Source organism: Euleptes europaea, chromosome 12 (genome assembly GCF_029931775.1).
Source record: "Euleptes europaea isolate rEulEur1 chromosome 12, rEulEur1.hap1, whole genome shotgun sequence".
NCBI classification, from domain to species: domain Eukaryota; kingdom Metazoa; phylum Chordata; class Lepidosauria; order Squamata; family Sphaerodactylidae; genus Euleptes; species Euleptes europaea.
In genome coordinates, this window is record NC_079323.1 from 65336561 (window position 1) to 65351139 (window position 14579).

Sequence of the window (14579 nt, forward strand, 5' to 3'; positions counted from 1 at the left end):
ATATTTAGGCTGCTTCCATGTAAAAATTATTTTACACTGCTGAAGAATTCCTTTTTTACAATTGGCAACAAGCAGACCTGCGGTTTCTCACAGCACTTATTGTAGCACTGCACTCTCCTCAGAAATCTGGCAATGACTGTGCCCATAGATAAAACCCTACTACTATGCGTTTATTTGAAATTAGGTCCTATTCAGTAAAGGTCCTGCTTTTCTCTGCAACTGTCCTTTACTTTTTGTTACTTCCTGTGTTGCACTGAGAGGTTATGAGTGCTTCTGCTGTTCTATGCTTAATTATTTCCTCTTCGCTGAAAGTGGTTGGCATTCCTGAATATATGTTTAATCACTTCTTTTTCCTGAAGAGTGGTATTGATGGTGGTGAATTGCTGTTTTTCTCTTTGTAGCCAAAGTTCTTTCACAATAATACTCTGTGATTTATTTATGTATTTACTTCATTTATACCCCACCTTTCCCCCCAATGGGGATTCAAAGTGGTTTATATCATTCTTCTACTCCATTTTATGTGTAATGATGAACAAAAATACAAGTAATGAAGAACTGCGTTTGCTACAAATAGAAAAGCAGTAATTAAACCTCCCTACAAACCTACATTGCAGATCAAGAACTGATTAAGGATTCAAAAATCAAAACCAAAACAAAGAGGGGAAAGAAAACTTCAACCCAGAAAAACCAAGTAACCAAGAAGGTTGACAAACAGTCTAATAACATAAGGAATACTTAAGGGTTACATGTGATACATTGTCAGAACTTTAATACATTATAAATAGTAAACAAAAAAAAATCCATTAAAACCAAACACCTTTCGGCCAATAGGCCTTTCTCAGTGGTACAAATTCTTAAAATACACACCATAAAGTACATTTATTTAAAATACAAAATACAGCATTTCTGACCAAGCTCTAAAATTATTTTTTACAAGAAGTAGGGCTAAGTTCATTAACTAGATAATCCTCCTTTCATTACTGGAATAGATTAGGACCTTTAAGAATATTTTATTTTCAGATAGTTGTTATACCTGGTCCAAATATCTAAGTCAGCAAGGTCAGAGTGAATCGTAACTCCATGGTGTGTATATCCACACTCAGGAAGACCCATTAGCACTATCAACACATGGCTGGCTTGGCAATTTTATGATAAATTGGGGTGGGGGAGAATTGCCACAAATCAAACCTGAACAAGACCAAAAAAACACACACACACACAGAAAAAATGCATTAGACTGACAATGACATTATCTAGATTGGTTCTTGTAGGTTATCCGGGCTGTGTGACCGTGGTCTTGGTATTTTCTTTCCTGACGTTTCGCCAGCAGCTGTGGCAGGCATCTTCAGAGGAGGAACACTGAAGGACAGTGTCTCTCAGTCACTTACTGTCCTTCAGTGTTACTCCTCTGAAGATGCCTGCCACAGCTGCTGGCGATGTTGGCGTATGTTAGAAAGCGTTGCAGCTCTACAGGTGAGTAAGCACAGAAGACTCAGCACGTAGTACAAAAGTGCTCTTTTATTCACAGTGACAGAATGCTCCGCTTGGTCATCAACTCTCCACAACCCACAACCCAATACATATATAACACACCTATATACATATCTGGCATAGTCTCTCAGCCAATCACCTGTTGGCTGCCTTGTCTCCAGGACTATCTAGCTCAGTCCAGTACAAGCCAGTTTTTCTGCTCAGTCATTGAGCTGTCATGTGACACCACCAATCACCTGGCTGTCACATAGATCTTTTACATCTGCTTGCCATGTGCAGTCTCATGTTCCAACACTCCTCCTAGACTGACATTGCAAGCCCCAATTTGCTTCTAAATAGTTCAAACTTTTCAGTAGGCAAACATTTGGTGAAAACGTCAGCAATATTTACATTTGAAGCACAATGTTTCAGAACCATTAAACCATTGTTTACCGCTTCCCTGACATTTTGGTATCTTATTGTGATGTGTTTACTTCTTGTTCTAATACCTTGATATCCAGCCAATTGCTGTGCTGCAGTATTATCACAGTAAACACTTACAGGCATTTCACATTCAAGATTTAGGTCTTTAGCCAGTTGACTCAGCCATTCCAGCTGAATCTCACTGTCGCTTAATGCAGAATATTCTGCCTCACATGTGCTGGTAGCTACATGAGTCTGTTTTAAAGACTTCCACATAACCAGTGCCCCATGTAAAAATAACACATACCCAGTGGTAGACTTTCCTTCTTCTCTCTCTCCCCAACTGGAGTCACTATACACCGTGATTGTTTCCTCTGCATCAGCCTTTAAACACAACCTGGCTGAAGCTGAGCCTTTTAAGTATCGCAGCACCCTTTTTGCTGCATTCCAGTCTTTCATGTATGGACATGCACATTTCTGGCAAAGCAAATGTACTGCCATACAAATGTCTGGTCTTGTCCAACATGACAGATATAACAATGAACCCACCAACGATTGGTATTGATTTTTGTCATGGAATACCTTATCATCCACCTCTTTCACATACCCTGTTGTCATGGGAGTCTCAGTGCTTTTGGCCTCTGTCATTTTAAATTTTTCTAGGAGCTGTTCAATCTTTTTCTCCTGGCACAATTCAAAATATCCTTCTGGGTTCCTGGTAATTTCTACCCCCAGATAATTTTGAATGTCACCAAGATGCTTCATTTTAAACAGTTTTCCAGTTGCCTCCTTAAACCAGTTTAGTTGTTCCTTTGTATGACACAACAAACAAAGATCATCAACATATAAAAATACAACACAGTCAGAGCCCTTTACACATTTGGTAAACATACAAGGATCAGCAACACCTTGCTTAAACCCAAGATTTGCCAATGCTTCACTAATGCATTGGGACCATGCACGTGCACTCTGCTTTAATCCATACAGAGCCTTATGCAATTTTAATACTCCTTGTTTACCCTTGCATTCAAACCCAGGGATCTGCTCCATATATATCTCTTCACTTATTGTTGCATTCAGATATGCAGTGGTGAAATCAAAATGGTGCACTAACATGTTATCTCTGACAGCTTTACACAATGCAGCTCTTATAGTATCAGCCTTCACAGTGGGAGCAAATAATTCATCAAAGTCTTGCCCTTCAACTTGGGAATAACCCTTAGCCACAAGCCTGGCCTTACGGAGTATCTTCCCTTCTGGACACTGTTTGACTTTGTAAAGCCATCTGCACCCTATGGCTTTTCTCTGAGCTGGCAGTTTTGTTACAGAGAATACCTTATTCTCTTTCAGGGAATCAAACTCAGTTTGCATGGCTTCTAGCCAGGCCTCTTTTTCCCTGCTTTCCAAAGCCATTACCTCCTGAAAACTCTTTGGTTCTTTGACCTGTACATGATTTACATCAGTGGTCTCAAAACCATACCTCTCTGGGGGAATTCCTTTAGTGCTCCTGCTTGACACCCTAGGAATCTGCCTCCCCTCTTCAGCCCTTGGTGATGAAGCCCTTTGAGGAGATCCCTCCTGCTTCACCCCATCTGCATCCTGTGAGAGATCTGTCAATGGTAGCCCAATTTCTTTTGGCTCCTCCTGTCCATGAATTCTGGCCCAGTTATTTCCCTCACAAAAATTCGCAGCTCTGCTGTAGCTGAGAGAATTATGCTCATCAGCAAACCTGTATGATTTCATGCCAGACTGATACCCAAGGAAGGTTAGTTTTTTAGCTCTCGCTCCTCCTTTCCTTCTCTTGGATATTGGCACATCAACCCAGGCTTTTGTACCAAACACTCTGAGGTAACCTAAGCTAGGATCCCTCTGGTACAAAACCCTATAAGGTATGTCTTGTATGGACCTGGTCCAGATCCTGTTGGAAACATAAGCGGCGGCCTTGATTGCCTCTGCCCAGTATGTCATTGGCAACCCTGCATCCTGCAACATGGAATACATTTTTGTTTGTAGCATTCCCCCATGTCGCTCAGCAACACCATTTTCTGCTGGCACCGCCACGTTGGCAACTCTGTGCCTCACACCTTGCACCTGTAACCATTTCTTAAACTCATTTGACATGAATTCTCCCCCAAAATCTGTTTGGAGAGAATCCAAGGTACATTTAAGTTGTTTCTGCACTCTTTTGGCCCAATACTTAAATGTTTCAAACACCTGTGACTTCTTTTTCAAAGGATACACCCAGGAGAATCTGGTGCAATCATCCACCAGAATCAACGCGTAATGGTTACCTGAGTGACTCTCCCTGTAGGGGCCTATGACATCTGCATGCACTACCTTTAGTGCAGTGTCTGAGAGTCTCTCACTATGCTTAGCCACTGGGTAAGCCTTAGATTTGGAACTTTTGCATACCTCACAATCCAGGTAGTTCCCACACTCTTTAACTTTTTCCTTCCCCAGTAAGGCTAGCGTTTTCTTTATGGTCTCATAATTTGCATGAGCCAACCTTCTATGTAGCAGATGTATGCAATTGTCATGGGGGCTCTTATTAGTTATCATTTTTGCCTCCACATGCCTATTTTCTACCACATACACATTATTACACATTTTCCCTGTAAGAAGCACTTTCCCACCTTTGGATATCTTACAAGCCTTGTCTGTAAATGTTACAGTATATCCAGCCCTGTCAAGGGCACTTACACTTAACAGATTGTTCTCTAGTTCAGGGACACATAGCACCTTTTTAAATGTATAGTTCAAAGCTGGGAACCACACACTCCCCTCACGTGTCACCTCAGAATTCCTTCCATCAGCGAGGCTTACATGCGGCAAACTTGAGTCCCGTGTGTCTTTTAAAAGTTCCTGATGCCGGCAAATGGTCTGTGACGCACCAGAGTCTAAAATCCAGACACCGGCTGTGTCACTGTGCTCAGTCAGCACCAATGATGCCTTCTGACCGCTCACAAACTCACGTGACGACTGGTCCCTTCGGCTTTTCTTCCTTGCTTCTGGGCAGTCGCGCTTTAAGTGATTTGTTGCCTTGCAGATGTAGCAACGTCTGACCCTCAGAGCCACGTGCTGCTGTAAATCACCCGGCTTTCTCTGCTCCGCATTCCTCTCTCCGCCGGCAAACCTCCGCGTCTCCCGGCTTGGCAGGTTTCCCTCCGGCTTGACAGGCTTCTCAGGATTTGTTGCAAGCAATCTCTTCTCATGGTCCAAAATTCTTCCAACAACATATTGTAGAGTCAGTTTATCAATTTCAACCGACTCCAGAGCAGTAACTAACATATTATACTGCTCAGACAGAGAGCTCAGGAGTATATAAACTTTATCATCCTCCTGTAGAGTCTTCCCCCTCTGCTCCAGCATTTGGAAACATTCAGTCAGTTCATTTATATGGTTTCTCACAGGAACTGACGGCAAAAGAAAAGTTCTGTACAAACGTCTCGATATGGCTATCAAAGAGCCAGCTGTTTTTTGTACGTAGACCTGAGATAATGAGTTCCAGGCTGCTTTCGCTTTTAAAGCTCCCGTCACATGGACAAGCTGGTCGTCAGCCACGCTCAGCACTATGATTGCCAGTGCTTTCTCATCTTTCACCACGTCCTGCGGCGTCTCAGGATCCGGGGGGTTGGAGACATAAATCCACAGTGCCTCTCTTTTAAGGTAGTGTTGCATACGTAACGCCCACACATTGTAGTTGGTAGAAGTGAGCTTCTCCACAAGCAAGGACATTGCAGCTTGAGCCATAATTTCTCCCGCTCCCTGCTGCTCCTGCTCCGTGTCGCTCTCCTCCTCCGCCTCAGACGCACTGCTGCTGACAGACCTGCTGGGCACCTCCTCTGCTCCGTCTGACTCAACCTCAGACATCCACTCGCCTTCTGCTCACTACAGCCCTTGTTCCACAGATAGTACCTCTGCTCAGAACCTCCAGGATGTAGCGCAGTTGAGCTGTTCTGGGCCCATAGCCCTGTTGGCGTATGTTAGAAAGCGTTGCAGCTCTACAGGCGAGTAAGCACAGAAGACTCAGCACGTAGTACAAAAGTGCTCTTTTATTCACAGTGACAGAATGCTCCGCTTGGTCATCAACTCTCCACAACCCACAACCCAATACATATATAACACACCTATATACATATCTGGCATAGTCTCTCAGCCAATCACCTGTTGGCTGCCTTGTCTCCAGGACTATCTAGCTCAGTCCAGTACAAGCCAGTTTTTCTGCTCAGTCATTGAGCTGTCATGTGACACCACCAATCACCTGGCTGTCACATAGATCTTTTACATCTGCTTGCTATGTGCAGTCTCATGTTCCAACAGGCGAAACGTCAGGAAAGAAGAGCACGGTCACACAGCCCGGATAACCTACAAGAACCAATGAACTCTGACCGTGAAAGCCTCTGACAATATTATCTAGATTCCTCATAAAAACAGAATGAACCAATGATGGTTTATTCCCAGCAAAATGATTAATGGAACCAACTTTAATCTGTATGCCAATGATTGAAACAACCTTGGCTGTACAATAACCATCCTATTTTCTACTGCCTGCAGTCACTGTAGTCCTGAACTGTGGGAGGGCTAGCTGCACGTTTTCTCTCCTCATGACCATAGCTGATGATTCAAAGAGTGTGACCCAAATGCTTCAAAATGGAAGAGATCATCTCGCTGCATGCTGAAACAAGTTCTAAACAGGAGCTTAGCAAAGCTCAGTGTGACCAGGTTATGCAGCAACATAAATATTTAGTATAATAGTCGACATACAAAAGACAGAGCATTAGTATGTAACTTTCAAGATGAACTTTCCAAACGGAAAGCAACATTTGCAGAAAAGAGAAAAAACATCTAAAAATAAATGTACATCACTCTTGCATGCATAGAAATACCAAGGGGCAAATTCTGACTTTCCATTATGTGAAATGACTCACTTCCTCACCCCTTGCAAGTTGTAACTAGTGTGGAAGCCATGTATTTAGCAGAATGATTCACACCAAATGGCCACTGGGTTACAGTTGGCTGGAAATAAGGACATGAAAATTGACATAAAGGCCGAGGGACTTGGAATGCACCAGCTATTTGGAGACCAACTATGGCAGACATTAACACTCCACTGTCACTCGTAAATTTTCAATTGCTTTGACAGGTGGCAGATTGGGAGATGTGGATACCTATATCTTTCTGGAAGAGTTGCATTGCTTGGAAAGTGGGAAAAGGCCAAAGTAACAGCCTATATTTTATTTATAAGTACACTAGATGAAGGGGGGTAGTGGCGCCTGATATACTTTTGACTGGCAACTTCTGTCACTCAGATATGTGGATGTGTCAGACCATTTGATTAGTCATGCAAATACATTTCTCACTAGTCATTTCAACCTGCCTCATTCCCCCTACAGAAGAAATTGTAATATGTATTTTGTTTAGGAGATGAGTAATTCATTGATAATTTACTTAGATTTCTACCCCTACCCCAACCAAATGTTCATGTAGGTAATGTAATGTATGGGCATCAGTTAAGACCATAATGAAGGAAGCCCAGGAGCTTGAGTCCTGGGCGAAGGATCCTAGGCCCTGCTCGCATGATTGGCCACAGCCAACACATCCTATTGGCCCTAAGCCAGGTCATGCCATTGGTGACCTGGGGGTTGTTTTCCCCCTATCACGGATCAGGGGGGGAGCGGCCACCTGGGACCAGGGGAGCATATAAGCAGGGCCAGGTTGTATAGTTCCCCAGTTCCATCTGTTATTGCTGAAATCAATAAAGCTGTGTTGTTGTGGAACTCCGTCTCGACCTCGTGTGTCCTCCCCACGCGGACTTAACAGTGGCGACGAAGGCTGGTAGGCAGTCCGGCTTGCTACCGAAATCACTCTCGCTGAAATCTCCTGCGAGTCGCCGCGACTTCACGGTGCCCGGTAGGCAGTCCGGCTTGCCCTTGCTGAATTCACTACGACACACCTGAGACGCAACACTTCGCTGACATGGCTACCCGGGGGTCTCTGGAAGAATTCGACCCCACCAAACCGGGCGGCTGGAAGAGCTACGCGAGCCGGCTGGCCTTCTACCTCGACGCCAACGATATCACCGATGTCGGGAAGAAGCGCTCCGCCTTCCTCAGCGTGTGCGGGGCCCAGACCTTCGACCTCGCTCAGTCCCTGCTGGCTCCCGCCGAACTGGAGACGACGCCATTTCCTGCGATCATGGCGGCGCTGGGGAGCCATTTCAACCCCCAGCCAACTCGGGCCACCCGCCGCTTGGCGTTCCACCTGCGGGACCAGGGACCAGGGGAATCTGCAGCTGCATACATCGCCGCTCTGCGCACGGCCGCCCGTTCCTGCGAGTTCCCAGACCTCAACGACCGGCTGTGTGACCGCTTCGTGTTTGGCCTGCTGAGCGACAAGTTGCGGCGCCGGCTCCTCGCCAAGAAGGACCTCGCGCTGACCGCAGCCATCGAGGAAGCCACTGCGGCCGAATCCTCCACCCGGCCCGGACGTCTGGGTGACCGGGCCACACCGATTCCCCGCGATCCGGTTCCAGTCCACCACGAGAGCGCCAGCGACGCAGCCTCCAGCGACGAGGACGAGGCTCACAAACTGAGTGACCGCGGGGCCTCTCGGGGGCGCCGGGCTCGGGGTACCACAGACCGACCGTGCGCGAGCTGTGGCGAGCAACACGACCGCCACTCCTGCCGGTTCCGCGACGCCTCTTGCCGGGCTTGCGGCAGGGTCGGCCACATTGCCAAAGTCTGTCGCTCGGCGCCGAAGGGTCGGTCCTCGCGCCCAGCCAGGAAAGACGGCGCCCCGCGCCCCACCCACGACTTGGACGCTGACGAGCCCACCAGCGGCCGCCGGGGTCGCCGCGATACCGAGCTGCACAGCGTCTCCCTCCACAAGGTGCACGGGGCAGACAAGGTCGCCATCGTCGTCAAGATCGGCGGTGCGCCTTGCGAGATGGAAGTGGACTCCGGGTCGGCTCTCTCCATTATATCGATGGACACGTACCGCGACCTGGGCCGTCGCTCTGCCTCCCTCCCCGAGCTGCGACCATCCCGCGTCACCATTTGGGACTATCAGCGGCGCCGGGTGCCGGTCTGGGGGGAGGCCCGTGTGCCCGTTCAATTCCGGGCCCGTTCCGGGCGCCTCCGCCTCATAGTGGTCGAGGGGCCTCGCGCGAGCCTCCTGGGGCTCGACTGGTTTCCGGCGCTCGGCCTTCACATCGGCGACATCCACCACATCAGCCAGGCCGCCCTCGACGACGTTTGGGCGGAGTTCGAGGACGTGTGGAAGGGCCCACTGGGCTGCTACAAGGGGCCGCCGGTCCGCCTGCACGTCGACCCCGCCGCTGCGCCCATCCGCCTCAAGCCTCGCCGCGTCCCCTTCGCCCTCAAGCCCCGGATCGACGCGGAGCTTGACCGTCTCGTCGCTCAGGGGGTACTGGTACCGGTCCCCAACGCCCCCTGGGAGACCCCAATCGTGACGCCGCTCAAGCCCAACGGGGACGTCCGCATCTGCGCGGACTACAAATGTACTATTAATACTGCGCTGCGGCCACACGCCTACCCCGTGCCCGTTGTCAGCCACCTCCTGGCCTCCCTTGCTGGGGGTCAGGTGTTTGCCAAACTGGACCTCGCTCAGGCTTACCAGCAGCTGCCCGTGGACCCCGAGTCGGCCGAGGCGCAGACGATTGTCACTCACCGGGGTGCCTTCCGGGTGACACGCCTACAGTTCGGGGTCAGCACGGCCCCGGGCATCTTCCAGAATTTGATGGAAGACCTCCTGAAGGGCTTGCCTGGCGTCGTCCCGTACTTCGACGACGTCTTGATTGCCGCAAGCTCCGAGGACGAGCTCCTGGATCGCGTCCGCCGGGTGCTCCGCTGTTTCCGAGATGCCTGGTTGACGGTCAAGCGAGAGAAGTGCCAGCTGGGCCTGCCGCAGGTGGAGTTCCTGGGCTACTTGATCGACGCAGAGGGCATCCATCCCACGCCCGACAAGATCAAGGCGATCCACAACGCCCCGCCGCCCCGAAGCAAACAGGAGCTCCAGTCGTTCCTCGGCCTGCTGAACTTTTACCACACCTTCCTCCCTAACAAGGCGTCGGTTGCCGAGCCGCTCCACCGGCTCTTGGACAAATCCTCCCCGTGGGCGTGGGGTGAGTCGCATCAACGGGCTTTCGAGGCTACCAAAGTTCTCCTGTCTCCCTCCAGCTTGCTCGTCCATTTCGATGAGAAGCTTCCTGTTGTGTTAACATGCGATGCCTCGCCCTACGGTGTCGGAGCGATTCTGAGCCACCAGCTGCCAGGCGGTCGGGAGGCCCCGATTGCCTTCTACTCCCGGACCCTCTCCACTGCAGAGAGGAATTACGCGCAAATCGACCGGGAGGCGCTCGCCGTCGTGGCCGGCGTGAAGAAGTTCCACGACTACGTTTATGGCCGCCCCTTCTCCATCATCACCGACCACAAGCCACTTTTGGGGTTGTTCGTGCCGGATCGTCAGACACCACAAATCCTGACCCCCGTATGCTCCGGTGGTCGATTTTTCTCAACGCCTACAACTTCCGGCTACTGCACCGCCCCGGGTCCAGCATCGCGAACGCCGACGCACTCAGCCGTTTGCCGCTCAAGGACTCCGACCCGGACCCGTCCCCGGCCTACAACGTCATGCTGCTGGAGACCCTGCCTGAACCGCCTTTGCATGCCTCGGACATTGCGGCTCACACTGCGAAGGACCCCACCCTCGCCCGCGTTCTGAACTGGGTGGGGAAGGGGTGGCCGGCGGCCAGGCCGGAGGGCGAATTCAAGCCCTTTTTCACGCGGCAGCATGAACTCTCGCTGAACAAGGGGTGTCTGCTCTGGGGGAACCGTGTCGTGGTTCCAGCCAAACTGCGCACCAAGGTCCTGGACGCCCTGCATGCCTGCCACCCAGGCATGGTGCGCATGAAGGCCCTGGCGAGGAGCTATGTGTGGTGGCCGGGCATAGACGCTGCTGTGGAAGAGTGGGTGAGCCGCTGCCAGCCGTGCCAAGAGTCGCGGCCCGAGATGCCGCGAGCCCCGACTCACCATTGGGAGTCCACCCACAAGCCCTGGTCCCGCCTCCACATCGACTTTGCCGGTCCATTCCAGGGCAAAACTTTCCTGATCGTGGTGGACTCCTACTCCAAGTGGCTGGAGGTTTCTGATGTATGCTCTATGACCTCGCGAGTGGTGGTTCGAGAACTGCGGAAACTTTTTGCCACCCATGGGTTGCCAGACACGGTGGTCTCCGACAACGGGGCCCAATTCACGTCCGCGGAGTTCCAAGAGTTCTTGGCCAAAAATGGAATCCGCCACACGACCTCGGCCCCGTTCCACCCTGCCACTAACGGACAGGCGGAGAGAATGGTCCGCACGACCAAGGAAGCGATGCGGCGCATTGAGCGCAACGACTGGGACAGGGGGCTGGCAGAATTCCTTCTGTACCAGCACACCACGCCCAACTCCACCACCGGAAAAAGCCCCGCGGAGCTCCTCATGGGCCGCCGGCCAAAAACACCACTTGACCGGCTACACCCCGACCTTGCGCCAGAACGCCCTCGCCACCGAGAAGAACCAGCAACCCCACGAGTCGTAGAGCAGGATGCCCCCGTCTATGCCCGTAACTATGGAATGGGCCCAGCCTGGATTCCGGCTACCGTGCAGGACGCAACCGGCCCAGTATCCTACCGGGTTGCCACCCCCGAGGGTCGAGTCCTCCGGCGACACATCGATCAGCTGCGCCGCCGACTGGCTGACGAGCCCGACCGCGCCGCTGCCACAGAAGCTCCAGAGCTTCCCAGAGTGCCGGAACAAGCCGCACCAGGGGAGAGCGAGCCGAGCGGGGAGCGCCTGTCTGCCGGCATGCACAGAGAGCTCCTGGAAGCCGTTTCTCCCACCTCCTGCGAACCCGGGCCGACTGCTGCCACAGACGCGGCCCCACCACCCACAACACCAGTTCCGGTACCGCGTAGGTCGCAGCGGTTACGAACACGACCCCGCCACCTGAAAGACTTTCTGTGCTCGTGAGTGTTTGGACTTAGAGGGGAGGGGTGTAATGTATGGGCATCAGTTAAGACCATAATGAAGGAAGCCCAGGAGCTTGAGTCCTGGGCGAAGGATCCTAGGCCCTGCTCGCATGATTGGCCACAGCCAACACATCCTATTGGCCCTAAGCCAGGTCATGCCATTGGTGACCTGGGGGTTGTTTTCCCCCTATCACGGATCAGGGGGGGAGCGGCCACCTGGGACCAGGGGAGCATATAAGCAGGGCCAGGTTGTATAGTTCCCCAGTTCCATCTGTTATTGCTGAAATCAATAAAGCTGTGTTGTTGTGGAACTCCGTCTCGACCTCGTGTGTCCTCCCCACGCGGACTTAACAGGTAACATGAAGACAGAGAGAAGTTTGAACATAACACACAAAATAAAACATTATCTCATATTAAGTATTCTATTACATTAAAATACCTGCTTAATGTGTATGTGTGTATGCTGTCAAGTCACAGCTGACCCATGGCGACCTCATAGAGTGTTCAAGGCAAGAGACGTTCAGAGGTGGTTTGCCATTGCCTGCTTCTTCATGGTCTGAGAGAGTTGTGAGAGAACTGCGACTGGGCCAAGATCACCCAGCAGGCTTCATGTGGCGGAGTGGGGAATCGAACATGGTTCTCCAGATTAGGGCACACTGCTCTTAACCACTACACCATGTCGGCTCTCTCACCAAGCTTAATACCAGCCACTAAAATCCAGTTTAAAGAGATGGTCTTACATGGTGCTTCCAGTGACTGAAACTCCAGAGATATAAGTGGGCCCTAAGCAGCAACCATGGGAGGTCCTAACATAGATCAGGGCCATGACACAGGGAAGGGGTTAACTCTTCCCATTGCTATTTTCCCAGTTGGAGATGCCCCCAATGGCTGCTTTAAGTTGCAGAAAGGGGGGAAAGTCAAGTAGTCAAATTACATGTCTGGAATTTCCGTCTCAGAACTGCAGAACTGCAGAGCCACCTGTGACATGATTTGAGTCCAGTAGTACCATGTAGCGTCATGATATCTGACAGAAGAGTGATTGTCAGCTGGACACTGAGAAGGCCTTTTTCAAAAGGATTTGTGGTATTATTGTTAAGGTGAAGCAGGCACCCTTCAATTGTTTGAATGACCTTAATGAAGCATTTGATGAGTGGGTACATAAGATATTCCCAAATTTTATTTGCCAAGGGTACACCTGCCACGGCTATTTCTACAGTGATGGCTTTGTGACTCCTATCAATATTGTATTCTGCTTTTCCTCCAAGAAACAGCATGCATTTCCCAAAACATGGCAGTACCAGAGAATTGGACTATAGCAAATGTCTCTTCAGTAGTATATCAAATTGCCCCCCCTTAGGTTTATTAATAAAAATGGACAGTCAACAGTAAATATATTCATAAACTAAAAACAAATAGTCACATAATCATAAAACGTCACATAAAATACTTTAAAACCCTGCATCCATAGCCCCTTCTCGCTTCACTGAAACTATATCTTATTATAAAATGGACATTTCAATTCTTTGAATGGTTCTTGTCCATAACAAGTCTACATTATTAATATAGTTATTTTTTGGTAAGCGGATAGCTTCACTAAAATATACATCTCGTTTATTTTTGACAATCAATCATGTATCATAGGGAAGGTTTTCTGGTTCCATTGCCTAGCAAAAACCATTCCAACTGCAGTTAACATACGTAACGCTACTATCTATTGATCTCTTGGAATTTCAGGAAGATAATTCAACAATAAGGTTTCTGGCTTAAATGGAATTTGTTTCCTCACCCCAATTGACATAATTTTTACAACCTGTTTCCAAAAGATTGATGCCCTTATGCAACCCCACCACATATTTAAAAAAATCTGCATTGTCTTCATTACAGAACCAACATCTGCTGGTACCTGTCTTATAGATCTTTGCCATCCTTAAAGATGGTAGATGCCATCTATAAACCATTTTCATCTAATTTTCTTTGACTAAGAAGCTAACTGTAAAGTTTGTACTGTGATTAAGGATGAATTCCCATTTTGAACCATCTAGCTTAATACCTATATTTTTACGCCACCAATTATGAAAATTTAAGTCAGGTTTAAAAATCACTTTCATCAAAATCTGGTATATACTGGAGATGGAGATTTTACCATCTGATATCAACAGTTTTCAAATTCGGTTAAAGTTCTTGTAACAGAGTTACCATTCCTTAGCAATTCACCCAAGTATCCCTTTACCTGAAGGTACTAAAAAATTGTAACATTACATTTCCAACAGTCTTTAATCTCACTATACGGTATTACTTGCTTGACAGACAAATAGGCAACTTTTGGCGCTTTGGTTTACCACTTTTCCAAAGAATAATTTGAACAAAGAAATTAGTTGTTTCATGTGTCTTTTTCAACAGATTATACCAGATTAATTCTATTGTAACAAAATCAGGACTCTGCGTTAGACCAAATTGCTTCAATTTTACCTTATTTCTCAATATTAACAAAGAGTCATGTTTTAAACTGTGAGCCCTTGGCCTAAATCAGAACCAAAACAAACCACATCGAGACAGCCAGGTCCAAAAGAAGCTGGTTTTTACTTGGTCTAAATAGGAGTACAGAGCATGAAGAAAAGCTGACAGCAATGAGCTCGCTGTCTAACACTCAGCAGTA

General features: G+C 48.9%; 1 pseudogene; it reads left to right on the top strand.

Moving 5' to 3' along the window:
• The first annotated feature begins 7869 nt into the window (after window positions 1-7869).
• Window positions 7870-11924, top strand: LOC130485132 (uncharacterized protein K02A2.6-like; annotated as a pseudogene).
• Window positions 11925-14579: the final 2655 nt, after the last annotated feature.